Source organism: Pongo pygmaeus, chromosome 1 (assembly GCF_028885625.2).
Source record: "Pongo pygmaeus isolate AG05252 chromosome 1, NHGRI_mPonPyg2-v2.0_pri, whole genome shotgun sequence".
NCBI lineage: Eukaryota > Metazoa > Chordata > Mammalia > Primates > Hominidae > Pongo > Pongo pygmaeus.
In genome coordinates this window covers 157,499,344-157,514,728 of record NC_072373.2, presented here as the reverse complement: position 1 = coordinate 157,514,728, position 15,385 = coordinate 157,499,344, and the positions used below count along the sequence as shown (strand labels likewise).

At 34.3% G+C, this 15,385-nt stretch overlaps 1 long non-coding RNA gene across 2 annotated transcripts in view; it reads right to left on the bottom strand.

The window, feature by feature from the left end:
* LOC134738522 (uncharacterized) overlaps window positions 1–15,385 on the bottom strand; it is a 68,327-nt gene that overhangs the window by 19,629 nt on the left and 33,313 nt on the right. The window lies entirely within an intron of this gene.

Sequence of the window (15,385 nt, the reverse complement as noted above, 5' to 3'; positions counted from 1 at the left end):
ACAAAATATTGACAAGTTGTAACCAGCAAAAAGTAAATATGTATACATCATGACTCTGTGGGTTGATTCCTACTCAAATCATGAATGCAATTCATCACATTAAAAATAGGAACAAAATCAACTTTTCTTGTAAACTTTTCAATTTATGCAAAATAATCATTTAACACAATTCAGTACATAGAATAGGAATACTCAGCAAAGTAGACAAAATGGGCATCTCTAATAAGACGCATCTGAGAAAAACCTCGAGCTAGCACCATACTTAAATGGTCAAACATTAGACACTTTAAGGAATAAAAAGTTCATCCATGATATTTTTTTCTGATTTTTTTATATCTTTATGTATAAAATTTCTATAAATAGAATTCACATATTTTAAGTGCAGGATTTAATTATTTCTGGTAAATGAATGGAATGATATGAGAACCATCACAATCAAGTTTTATTACACCTCTATCACCTCAAAGAAATTTCTCATGCTCCTTTGCATTACATCTGTGCCCCAATCCCCCAATCCCCATTAACTGCTAACTTTCTTTTACTGTTTCCCTTTTTTCTAGGATTTCATATAATCATACAGTTTGTACTCTTGTGTATGGCTTCATTCACTTGGTGTACTATTTTTGAGATTCATTCATGGTGGATGCTATTTGTATCAGTAGTTGATTTCTTATTATTGCTGAATAGCGTTCCAATGTATAGGTATACTACATTTTCTTTACTCATTAACCAGATGAAAGATATTTGAATGGTTTACAGTTTATAGCTATGGTAGATAATACTTTTAAGACATTCAAATACACATCTGTGTTTGACATCTGTTTTAATTTTTCTTAGCAGATAACTAAAATGGGAGGTGCTTGGTCAGTGGTATACCTTTTTAAGAAGTTATAAATCACTTTTAAAGTGCCTGTACCATTTTGCATTCCCACCAGCCAATATACGAAGAATCTAGTTTCTCTACATATTCATGGTATTGTCAGTTTTCTTCATTTTTAGTTATTTCAGGGAATGTGTAATAAAATCTCATTGTGGTTATAGCTGGCATTTTCCTAATGATTGATGATGTAGACCATCTTTTTATGTGTGTTGGTCATTCATATATCTTCTTTTGGGAAGTGTTTCTTTAAATATTTGACCACTATTTATTGAGCCATTTTTCTTATTGTTTAAGTTGTAAGCACTCTTTCTTTATACTGGATGCAATATATTGTTAGATGTATGCTTTGCAAATATTTTAAAACACTCTGTGGCTGCTTTTTCATTATCTTGTATCTTTTTGTAAGTGACACTTTTTTATTTCTTCTAAAATCTCATTTTTAAGTTGTTTTTATGATTTTTGCAAAAAAGAAATATATTAAATTATTTTAAAATGTATGTAAAATAAAAAGGAATTTAAAGAGTTTAAATATACATTTTAGAATAATTGTGTTAATTTCCACAGAACAATGCCAGGAATTTTACTGGAATTGTGTCAAATCTCTACATCACTTTGGGAAATTTGACATTTTATCTATATTGAGTCTTCAAATTCATGATCATGGTGTATTGCTCCATTTATTTAAGTCTTCTGCAATTGATCTCAGCTATATTTTATGATTTTTAGTGTGTAGGTCTTGAATATATTTTCTTAAACTTATTATTATTTCCATTTTTTCTGAAGCTATTTTCAATAAAATCAATTTAATTTTCTAATTTAATTTTCAGATTAATGATAGAAATAAAACTGATTTTTATATTGATCTTGTTAAAATCATGTATTAATTTCCATAGCTACATGCATGATTATGTTCTACATCCTTTACTCAAATATGAGTGAATATATTTTTTTATCTGTTCTTATTACACTGTCTAGAATGTCCAATATTGTTAAGTGGAATTGGTGTAAGCAGACAACTTTGCTTTTTCAGAAGGGAAGACAGTAGAGGGCATCAGTCTTACCATTAAGTAAAATGACAGCTTAGGTTTTTAATATGTCCTTTGTCAGGATGAAGAGGGTGATTTCTATTGTTTTTAAGAGTTTCCATGCTAAATACATGAATTTGTCAAACGTTTTATGTCTATTGATATTATCTAATATTTAATTTATTCAGTTAACATAGTGTATTATATTGCTTTTAAGATTTTAAACCAAGCTTGCATATACTTGGTAATACTTTAATTCTTGATGAGTTAGATTTACTGACATTTTGTTAAAGATTTTCACATCTTTGAGAGTCTGTGATATTGTTTCATAGTTATTTTGTTATTTTTTGCTTGTTCTATTGTTGTATGATGTCTTTTTCTGCCTTTGGTGACAAAGTGGTACTGACCTAACAAAATTAGTCAGAAAGTAATCTTTTCTCCTCTATTTTGTAAAAAAGGTGTCCAGGTTTGACATTAGTACTTTCATCATAGTTTTATAAAATTCAACAATGAAGTCACCAGGCCTAGACTTTTCTTTCAGGGAAGGTTTTTAATTAGTAATGAAATATTTTACTTGATATACAGACATTTACATTTTCCTGTTGTTTTTTGAATCAGTTTGGTAAAATAATTCAATGCCCACTAAGGTAATTACAATTGTTTTAAACATAAAAGAATTATATATATAATATATGTATGAGTATAGGCATATATACCTATATGTACACCTATATATGTATACCTATACCTATATATATACACATATGTGTACCTATATATATATATATATACACCTATATTCATATAGGTATATACGAATAATAATACATAATGTTTTAAAAATTGTACCCCCATATTTGCCATTTCCAGTACTTTTAGTTTCTTCCTCTATATATGAATTACCATCTAATGTAATCTTTTTCACACTGAAGTTCATTTAGTTTTTTTATTAAGTAGAATTATACTACCAATGAATTATATCAGTATTTTTTTGATTTGAAGTGTCTTTATTCCACCACTACTTGTAAAAAAAGAGTTCTGCTAAACATGGGATTTTTACTGACAGCTTTTATGTTTTTGTTTGTTTCCTCACTTTTTAGCAACCTGAATAAGTCATTGCAAGGTTTTCTGGCTTCTGTCATTTCTGATAAGAAGTTAACTGTTAATCATATCATTGTTTCCTGCAATTGAGGTTTAATTTTTCTTTTCCTTTGACCAAGCTTTTCATTTTTATGTTAGTACGTCTAGCTCTGTGGTTTTTTTTTCCTTCTTTTTCTTTTGGGTGTGTTTATCATATTTCAGATTGGATAAGTTTCTTGGGATCAGTATGGTTTTTGGTTTGCATTTTTAATTCAACTTCTTTTCAAATGATTTTCTGCCTTCTGCCCACCCCATCTTTTTCTGGAAAGCTATAAAATGTGTGCTAAAATATCTGATATTTTCCCACACATCTATGACTTAATTTTAAGTCAATTATTTTTCTTTTTATAATTTGAAATGAATATCTACTGATCTATTTTAATCAATTACTGATTTATTTTGCCTTATCAATTCTGCTTTTGAGTCATTTAGTGAAATTTTCATTTCAATTATTGTATATTATCTCAGAATTTAAAAAAATGTTGATACACAATGAGTACATGTATTTATGAGTTACATGTGTTATATTGATGCATGTATACAACATGTAATGATCAAATCAGGGTAATTGAGATATTCAGTGCCTCAAACATTTGTTATTTCTTTGTGATGTGAACATTTCAATTCTTCTAGCTATTTTGAAATATACAATAAATTATTCTTAGCTATAGTCATTCTACGCTGCTACTGAACACTAAAATTTATTACCTCTATCTAATTCTGTTTTTTTACTCATTAACCAACCTCTTTTCATCCCTCTCCTCCCTGAAACTTTCCCAGACTCTGGTAATCATCATTATATTCTCTACTTCGATGAAATCAACTCTTTAGCTCCTACATATCAATGATAACATGTGAAATTTGTCATTTTATTCCTGGCTTATTTCATTTAACATGATGACCCCCAGTTCCATCCATGTTGCTGCAAATGACAGAATTTCATTCTTTTTTTGTGATTGAATTATATTCCATATATAATACATTCTCTTTATTCATTTTTCTGTTAATGGGCACTTACTTTAATTTCATCTCTTCGTTATTGTGAAAAGTATTACTATAAACATCAAAATGCAGATATCTCTTTAACATACTGATTTTTTATTTGTATATATATAAATACACTTGAGATACATATATTTGTGTGTGTATATACACACACACACATTTGTGTATATATATACACACACACATTTGTGTATATATATACACACACACACATTTGTGTATATATATATACACACACACACATTTGTGTATATATATATACACACACACACATTTGTGTATATATATATACACACACACACATTTGTGTGTATATATATACACACACACACATTTGTGTGTATATATATACACACACACATTTGTGTGTATATATATACACACACACATTTGTGTGTATATATATATACACACACACACATTTGTGTATATATACACACACATTTGAGATACATACATATATATGGCAATGTGAGTTCTGGTTCACATGGCAGGTATATTTTTAATTTTTTAATAAAAACTCCACACTTTTTTCTAGAGTGGCTGTACTAATTTTCATTTCCACCAACTGTGTACCTGAGTTTTCCTTTCTTCATATCCCCATAAGCATCTGTTATTTTTTGTCTTTTTGATAATAGCCATTTTACTACCTCGTTTGATATCTTTATTATCCTTTGATATCTCATTGTGATTTTGATTTGTTGATTTTATAGTTTTGTAGTATAGATTGGCATTTTGCTGATGGTTAATTATGTTAAGCATTTTTTCAAGTGCCTATTAGCCATTTGCGTGTCTTCTTTTGATAAATGTCTATTCAGATATTCTGTCCATTTTTTAAAACAGATTATGTGGGATTTTTTTTCTATTGAGTTGTTTGATTTTTTAAAATAACATTTTGGTCATTAATCTATTGTCAGATAAATCTTTTCTTTCATTCTGCAGGCTGTATCTTTATTCTATTGACTGTTTCTTTGCTGTTCAGAATATTTTTGGCATGATGAAATTCAGAGGTTTCTGATGAAGTTCAGAAATATTTTGGCATGATGAAATTCTGTCTATTGTTTGATTTTTATTGCCTTACTGAAAATATCCTTGTGTAAATCGACGTCCTGAACCATTTCCAATTTTCTTATACTACTTCCAATATTTCCATTATTCCATTCCATTTCCAATATTTCTTCTACATTTCCAATGTTTTATTCTACTATTTTTGTAATTCCAGGTCTTACATTTAAGGCTTACATAAGTTTTGATGTGATTTTTGTATATGGCAAGAGATAGGAGTCGTTTCATTCCTCTACATGTGGATATCCAGCTTTTTTAGCGCAATTTGTTGAAGAGGCTATTCTTTCCCCACTGTATGTTCTTGGCACTGTTGTCAAACATTAGTTGGTTGTAAGTGTGTGAATTTATTTCTGTGTTCTATATTCAGTTCAATTGGGTTATGTGTTTGTTTTTTTGCAAGTATCATGCTGCTTTGGTTACTATAGTTTGTAGTATACCTTGACATCAGATAGTGTGATGCCTCCAGTTTTGTTATTTTTGCTGAAAATTCCTAGGCTATTCAGGGTTCTCTGTGACTTCATATAAATTTTAGTATTGCTTTCCTATTTCTGTGAAGATTGTCATTGGTATTTTCATAGGTATTGCATTCGATCTGTAGACCACTTTGGGTAGTATGAAAGTTATTAACAATATTAATTCTTCCAAACCATGAACATAGGATATCTCTCCTTTTTTTGTGTTCTTTTCATTTTTTATCAGTATTTAATAGTTTTATTGTATAGATTTTCACTTCTTTTATTACATTTATTCCTAGGTAGTTTATTTAGTTATTTTTGCAGCTATTTGTAAATTGAATTTCTTCCTTGATTTTTTTTCAGATTAATCGCTGTTGGTGTATACAAATGTTACTGATTTTGTAAATTGATTTTATAATCTGAACGTTTACTTTTTAAAAATTATTATTATTATTATTATTATTATTTTAAGACAGAGTCCAGTCCCAGGCTGGAGTGCAATAGTGCAATCTCCGCTCCGTGATCTCTGACTCCCGGGTTCAAGCGAATCTCCTGCCTCAGCCTCCTGAGTAGCTGGGACTACGGGCGCACCACCACGCCCGGCTAATTTTTGTATTTTTAGTAGAGACAGGGTTTCACCCCATTTGTTCAGGCTGCTCTGGAACTCCTGACCTCTTGATCCGCCGGCCTCAGCCTCCCAGAATGCTGGGATTACAGGCATGAGCCATTGCTCCCAGCCTAAAAATTATTTCTACCAGACTTTGGTGGGATCTTTAGGTTTTTCTAAATATAAGATTAAGTCATAAATATCCCAATGAGTCTGAAAGAATGGATGAATTCTAGCAAGGAGAACTGGCAAGGAGCTACCTGCTCTCGCTACAGGCCTCTGGAATTCAGGAAGGAGGAGACCCCTGTGCCACCAGGGACGTAGAGTTGGAAGGGAATACTATTTAGAGGAATGGAAGGAGCCCAGCGGGTTTGGAGCCAGAGCCTCTGTAGTGGAGCACAGCCAGGGATGGCGATTCCTCTGGGCCCCCCTGGCTCCCTTAAGAAACTTTAGCTCTAGAGGAGCTATTGCAACTGAACTCTGGAGGGCAGTCTTGCCCATCAGAAGGGGCCAGTCTGACCTGAGGACTCCTTGGTCTGCTGGCCTCTCCGGTGGCCCCAGCCTGGTTGCCTGCTTGCAGAGCAGCCTCAGGTGCCCTGGGGGCCTGCATCATAGCTTCTGTGCCAGGGGACCATGCCTGACAGGCAGAGAGCTTCAGCAAGCGGCCCTCACAACCATGCACCAGCCCACCCACTTCCTCCCTACACAGCAGCTTCCCCCGGCCCACAGCAGCTATCATACAGCTTTGCCGGGGCATGTGCACAGGAGTGGGTTTTGCCTTCTTTGCCCTGCCAGCGCACGTGTGTGAGCACTCTGCCTCGCCACTGCTGCAGTGGGAGTGTAGTCGACCTCCCCGCCCCAGCACCACACGATCACACTCAGAGCTTTGGCAGGCACAGAGCCAGCCAGCCCTGTTCCGTTCCTGCCAGTGCCCCTCCCAGCCATGGGAGTGAAATTATGCACAGAGAACAGCGGACCCTCCCTCTGCCCTGAGTGACCACCCCTGCCTGTGGCACACAGAAAAAGCACACAGACCTGCACCCTTCAGTGGCCCGCCTGATGCCAAAACCATCACCAGCATGACCATGCACGCAGTTCTCAGGAGGGGCACCCACCCCCCATCTCCCCTAAAGCCACATTTCTTCTGCTGTGGTGAGTGCCTCCGTGGAGACAGGGCCCCCCGGCCCCCACTAGCACCCTGCCACAGCCAAGGAGCATGCACCCTGCCATGCGCAATGGCTGCTGCTGGCACATGCAAATGAGGAGGAGTCCCGCTGTCACCACACTATAAATGCTTTGGCTGAGACCACCCATTGGAGTGTAGTGACCTAGTTCAGGAGCACATCAGCGCCCGTAGCACCGTGGATTCCTAACCTTGAGAAACCAGAGAACAAAGTCCAGGCACAATACAAGTCCCAGAGTTAGACCACGCAGTTCAGGAGATAGAAATTGAGCGCCGGCCACATGGAATCTTCCAGAAACAAAGCCATTTGACTAAATCCACCTTATACCACAATCAAACCTGTGAGGTCATCAAATAGGGTTTATATATATATATATATAAATAAAATATATGTATATATATAATAAAATATATATATATGTTATATATGTATAACATGCAAAGGTCAGCAACTGTAAAGATGGAAGGAACATAAGCCCACAAAGATGAGAAAGAATAACCACAAGAACCTTGACAACTCAAAAAGCCAGAATGCCTTCCTTCCTGCCAAAAACTGCACCACCTCTCCAGCAAGGGCTCTGAACCAGGCTGAGATGGCTGAAATGACAGAAATAGAATTCAGAATATGGTTAGGAACAAAGATCACTGAGATGCAAGAGTATGTTGAAAGCCAATCCAAGGGCGCTAAAATCACAATAAAACAATGCAGGAGCTGACAGACAAAGTAGCCAGCATAGAAAGTAATGCAACCAACAAGATAGAACTGAAAAACAAGCTACAAGAATTTCATAATACAATCACAAGTATTAACAGCAGAATACACCACATGAAGGAAAGAATCTCAGAGCTTGAAGACTGGCTTACTGCAATAAGACCATCAGACAAGAATACAGAAAAAAGTAATGAAAATGAATGAACAAAACCTCTGATAAATGTGGGATTATGTAGAGAGCAAATCTATGACTCACTGATGTACCTGAAAGAGATAGGGAGAGTGTAAGCAACTTGGAAAACGTATTTTAGAATATCATTCTTGAGAACTTCCCCAACCTAGCTAGAGAGGCCAATATTCAAATTCAGGAAATTCAGAGAACACCAGTAAGACACTACACAAGAAGATCAACCCCAAGACACATACATCAAATTCTTCAATGTTGAAATGAAAGAAAAAATGTTAAAGGCAACTAGAAAGAAAGGTCAGGTCACCTACGAAGGGAAGCCCACCTGGCTAACAGCAAATCCCTCAGCAGAAACCCTACAAGCCAGAAAAGATTGGGGCCAGTATTCAACATTCTTATTAAAAAGAAATTACAACCCAGAATTTCATATCTGGATGAACTAAGCTTCATAAATGAAGGAGAAATAAAGTACATTTTAGATAAGCAAATGCTGAGGGAATTCATCACCTCCAGATATGTCTTACAAGAGCTCCTGAGACTTAATTCTAAGACCTCAAACTATGAAACTACCACCAGAAAACATTGTAAAAATATTCATGATACTGGTCTGTGCAAATATTTTTTGGGTAATACTGCACAAGCACAGGCAACAAAAGCAAACATGGACAAATGGGATCACATCTAGTTAAGATACTTTTGCACAACAAAGGATACAATCAACAAAGTGGAGAGACAACCCACAAAATGGGAGAAAATATTTGCAAACTACAACTACCCCTCTGACAATGGGTTAATAACAAGAATATGTATAAGAAGCTCAAACAACTCTATTGGAAAAAAAAAACCTAATAGTCTGATCAAAACATTGTCGAAAGGTTTACATAGATATTTCTCAAAAGAAGACATACAAAAGCCAAACAGGCATATGAAAAGGTGCTCAACATCATGGATAATGAGAGAAATGCAAATCAAAACTACAATGAGTTATCCTCTCACCCTAGTTAAAATGATTTTATCCAAAAGACAGGCAATAACAAATGCTGGTGAGGGTGTGGAGAAAAGATAACTCTTCTACACTGTTAATGGGAATATAAATTAGTACAACCGCTATGGAGAACAGTTTGGAGGTTCCTCAAAAAATTAAAACTTAAGCTATCATATGATCTACCAATCCCACTACTGGGTATATACCCCAAATAATTTTATAAAATCAATTTATCAAAGAGATGTATACACTCCTATGTATGTTGCAGCACTGTTAACAATAGAGAAGATTTAGAAACAACCTAAATGTCCATTGACAGCTGAATGACTAAAGGAAATGTGGTTCATATACACAATGGAGTACTATTCAGTGATTAAAAAAAAGAATGAGATCCAGTCATTAGCAACAACATGGATGGAACTGGAGATCATTATGTTAAGTGAAATAAACCAGACACAAAAAGACAAACATTGAATGATCCCAATATTTGTGAGATCTAAAAATAAAATCTATTAAACTTATGATCATAGAGAGTAGAAGGATGGTTATAAGAGGCTGGGAAGGGTAATGGTTTGTTGGGAGGGACAAAGGGATAGTTACTGGGTGCAAAAAAATAGAAAGAATGGATAAGACCTACTATTTCATAGCACAATAGGGTGATTATACTCAAGAATAACATAATTGTATATTAATCCCAGCAATTTGGGAGGCCAAGGTGGGTGGATCACCTGAGGTCACGAGTTTGAAACCAGGCTGGCCAACATGGTGAAACCTCATCTCTACTAAAAATACAAAAATTAGCCGGGCATGGTGGCAGGCACCTGTAATCTCAGCTACTCAGGAGGCTGAGGCACGAGAATCACTTAAACCCAGGAGGCAGAGGTTGCAGTGAGCTGAGATTGCGCCACTGAACTCCAGCCTGGGTGACACAGCGAGACTCCATCTCAAAAAAAAAAAAAAAAAAAAGTAGAACTATCTCAACTTAACAACCTAACATCACAAATCTAGCAGAAGACAAGAAATAATCAAAATCAGAGCTGAACTGAAGGAGATTGGAAAACAAAATACCATTCAAAAAATCAATGGATCCAGGAGTTAGTTTTTTGAAAAAATTAATGAAATAGACTACTAACTAGACTAATAAAGAATAAAAGAAAATAAACACAATTAGAAACAACAAAGGATACTACCACTGACCTCACAGAAATATAAATAACTATCAGGGAATATTATGAACACTTCTATGCACATAAACTGGAAATTCTAGAAAAATGAATAAATTCCTGGACACATACACCCTCTCAAGACTGAGCCAGGAAGAAATGGATTCCTTAAACCAATAACAAGCTTCAAAATGGAATCAGTTATAAATGGCCAACCAACCAAAAAAGCTGAGAACAATCTCCATCTATATCCATGTTGCTGCAAGGGACATGATTTTTGTTTTTTATTGTTGTTGTTGTTTGTTTGTTTGTTTTAATGGCTGCCTAGTATTTTATGGTGTATATGCAACTCATTTTCTTTACCCAATCTACTGTTGATGGGCACCTTGGTTTATCTCATGTCTTTGCTATTGTGAAGAGTACTGCAATGAACACAAATGTCATGTGTGTGTCTGTTTGATAGAATGAATTATTTTTGGGGGGTATATACCCAGTAGTGACATTTTTTGATCAAATATTAGTTCTGTTTTAAATTCTTTGAGAAATCGCCAAACCGTTTTCCACAATGGCTGAAGTAGTTTGTGATTTCACATTTCTTGACTTAAAGTCTATTTTAGCTGATATAAGTATAGCCACTCCTGCTCTTTTTCCCTTTCCATTTGCGTTGAATAGCTTTTGCCATACCTACATTTTTTGGCTTTGCATGTCTTTATAGATGAGGTGATATTCTTGAAGACAGCAACTGTTTGGTCTTATTTTTTTAATCCTTTCAGCCACTCTATAACTTTTAATTGGTTAATACCATCCACTTCTATTCAAGGTTCTTATTGATAAGAGTTTACTATTGCCATCTTGTAATTTGTTTTCTGTGGGAATTTTTTGGTAGATTCTTAATTCACTTTTTTCTCTATTATTATCCTCCTTTGTGGTTAAGGTTAAGTGATTTTCTCTAGTAATATGTTTGATTCCATGCTATTTATGTTTACTTTATCTATTATAGGATTTTTTTGTGGTTACCATGTGGCTTACAAAGAGTATCTTATAACAGGTTATTTGAAACTATCAACAACTTTGATCTCAAAGAAAAGTATCGAAAGCAAATCCTACACTTTTAATACTACAGCCCTATATTTTGACTTTTGTTGCTTCATTTTACTTTTTTTGTGTTGCCTATCTCTTAAGAAATTATTGTAGTTATGTTGTTTTCAATGGTTTTGCTTTTGGTCTTTACAGTTTGATATGTGTTTTACTTACCAAAATTACAGTATTAGAATATTATGAATGTCTCTGCTTTCTTATTTTACTAGTGAGTTTTATACCTTCAGATTTTTTGTGTGTTACCTGGTAGCATCCATTATTTTTAGATTGAAGAAGTCCCTTTAAATTATTGTATGAGATATCTAGTTTGGTCAATTCCTTCAGCTTTTGTTTATCTGGAAAAGTATCTGTCCTTCATGTTTAAATAACAGCTTTGCTGGGCTACAGTATTCTTGGTAAGCAGGTTTTTATTTCCTTCAGTAGTTTGAATACAGCATCTTACTCTCCTCTGGTCTGCAAGTCTTCTGCTAAGTAATCTGTTGAAAGCCGTACAATGACTCCGTTTCTTGTGTTAGTTTCTTTTCTCCTGCTGCACAGAATTTTTTTTTAATGTTTGGATTTGCTAATTTGATTATGACATAACTTGGGTAATTCTTCTTTGTGTTGAAAGTAATTGGTGATTTCTGGGATCCCTATGTGTGGGTGATTTTGTCTCCCTCTTCTTTTTCTAGATTTAAAATATGTTTGTTATTTCCTTAAATATGCTTTTCAAGCTTTTTCTATTTTAATCTTCTTAAGGAATTCCAATTACATGGAAATTAGTTTACTTGATGGTGTCCCATAAATTTTGTATGCCTTTTTCATTGTTTTTAATTCTTTTTTTCTCTGATTAGATAATTTTATATGTTTTGTCTATAAGCTTGCTAATTAATTCCTGTTTGATCAAGTCTTTCTAATGAGGTTTTTATTTAAGCTCTTGTATTACTTATTTCTAAGATTTTCTTTGGGATTTGTTTTTAATTTATTTCTCTGTTGAATTTCTCACTTTCATCCTGAATTGACTTTAAAATTTTATTTACTTTTTCATCCATTTTTTAAAAATGATTTTCTGATCTTTCAGAGGATGATTCTGATTTCACTGTTAGAAATTTCACAGATCTTCAGTTCTTCTGAGTTCATTATTGGAGCTCTTGGTGGTGTTTCTTGTTTCTTTTGGTGTTGTCATATTTCCCTGACTTTTCACAATTCTTGCATTTTTACATTGATGACAGCCCATTTGTAGAGACAGCCATCTCTTTCAGTTTTTGCAAGTGTTCTTTGGTGATGTTAGACGTTTACTTTCTAGTATCAGAGCATAAATGCTGGCCTTTACTGTTTTCCATTCTGGAAAAACTTATAGTGATCACCAGAACTAAATCACTGCACTGGAGCTGAATCATTGTCTTGTCATCATATCTTTGTCCAGGGAAGACTTAAAGTGAGCACCAGAGCTTAATTACTGTCCTGAACTATATTGCTTCCCTGCCATTGTTTCCCAGTCTGGAGAAGCGTTAAGCAGGCACCAGAACTTAATTCCACAATTTTGTTTCCAAACCAAGGGAAGGCTCCACCAGAGCTTCTGAGATTTGTGAAAAATCTAGCTAGGAGTTTGGGCCTCCATTTAAATTGTGTCCCCTGAAGTGCCTTGATATCAGCTAGTATTTTCAACATGGTTTCCCTGCTGATTGAAGTGTTGAGTAACCACCAAGATCTGCATACCGGTCACTGTGATCAGCATCCTTCTCTTTGTCCCCAATTCATCCCAGGTAGTCTAGACCTCCTTGCATTCTCAGTGGCTCCTGTGGGATGGTATGGGAGTGACCTTACCATGAAGATTCCTAAACAAGCAGGGAGATGGAACATCTACTCCAATTTCCTCCTCTCACCTTGGCAACCATAAGTCTAAGAATATTATCTGTGAGTGGCATTATGCCAGGTTACAGGAGGGGTTGGCACAGACTGAAATGATTATTTTTTTACTGGTTGTAACTTCTCTCAATTAGACTTCCCTTTAAAGTTCTGGTGTATTTAGGCTGGTATTCTTTTTTTTGAATCGTTTCTAGTTGTATTTTTTTAAGGTTAGTAATACTGGGTGACTCTTCTATTTGGCCATCTTACTGACATCACATTTATATCCACAACTTCTGTTTGAGATTCCTAACTTGATTATTTTTTGTATATTTACTGTTAGTTCTTTGAAGTATTAATAAAAGCTGCTTCAAAGTATTTTTCTCCTAACTCTAAGTTGGAATCAACTTCGATTGACTTTTTTAAACCCTTGCATTTGTATCAATTTTTTTATTGTCTAGTAATTTCTTGGTAAATTTACTAGTCATTAAACATTGTATGAGCATTGTAGATAATACATTGTAGCAACTCTTGATTTTGTTTTGTTCTTCAGAAGTTTGTTTATTTTTTGCTTTAGAAGGGAATCAGCTTGTCTCAACTCAAACTGTGAACATTATCTCCGTCATGGGATGCATAGTTTAGTGTGGTTCTCTGGAAATATCTCTTGTTCTCAATTTATCAGTAAGTCAATGCTTTGTTTGAGTGGAGATTATAGTTAGATACTAGAATCCAGTAAAGCTTATTCTTTACTGCATGACTTGTGGTTAGGTTGAGGGAAACGTCTAAAGTTGTTAAAAATTCAAAAATATCACTAGTGTTTTAATTTTTTCAGGCTCTCTAGGATCTTCTGGTGGCATATATATTTCAGCAGAGAGAAATGTGTGGGGAGTTTCTTAACTCAGCCTATCTGTGCCTTTTTTTCTTCCAAAATTGTCCCTTTAAATTTCTAGCTGTTCTTCTCCTCTCTGAACTAAGTCCCCTATCTCTACCACTAAAACTATAGGTCTTTGTCGCCTATTTTCTAAGGGGTGAGAGTGTCCTTGGGCAAGAAGATCACAAACTCACTTTCTGCTCTGATGCAGCAGTGTTCTATGAATAAACAGTTATAAAATTGTTGCCTGCTTGGGTTGATTTTCTAGTGGCTTAAAATTCGTATTTTTATTTTAAAAATTTTATCCCATCTTACATATGGTGAGATTAATGCCAACATCTTTTCATGTGGCCATAACCAATGTAATATTTTAATTAAACTACCTCTAAATCTCTGCACATGCCTTTCTCTAATCTTTAGCAAAAAACTTCAGTTTTGCTTTTTAAAAAATATTTTTTCTCTACAAAATTTTTTTAAAAAGCAAAACCATATATGCTTTATATTATCTATCTTTTAAAATAAAGCATATTTATATGTGTTTTATGTCTTTAAGATCTGATATAAATGTTACTTTTTCTGGGAAGCCTTACTGTATTTCCTTAGAAATATTTACTTGGCTCCTCATCTGGATTTTCATAGAAATCCATTTATTGTCTGTTTTAGCAGATTTCATTCCTCATTATAATTACTATTATGGTTACCTATTGTCTGTATTTAACCACTAATAATGTAGATATTCCTTATAGAGGGACATGTGACTTGTACACCATATGCATTTAATATGTGATTGCATAATTTATGGTTACATGCAACTAATTCCTGGCATCTTACAAAGGGCATTTCAGTTGCCATCTTTTCTTTAAAATTAATAACTATATGGTTTTGAGTAAATTATTGAAATGCTTTTTCTGGATAATCTTTCCCTGTGCCCTTTGGATCCATGTATACTCATGTTTACTTCCCATTTCTATTATTAATTGTATAACTTCATGCATGTTACTTATTTTTTGTACTTTACTTTCTTCACCCAAAATGGAAAATTGATACCTCACAGAATTTTTGTAAGAATCATGGAAATATCATATACAGTGTTCACTATATATACCAGGGACATGATTGGTGCTGTTTAATTTGAACTGTTTTCTGCAATTCAGTGCTGACCATGTTTCTATGTCCCAGGCA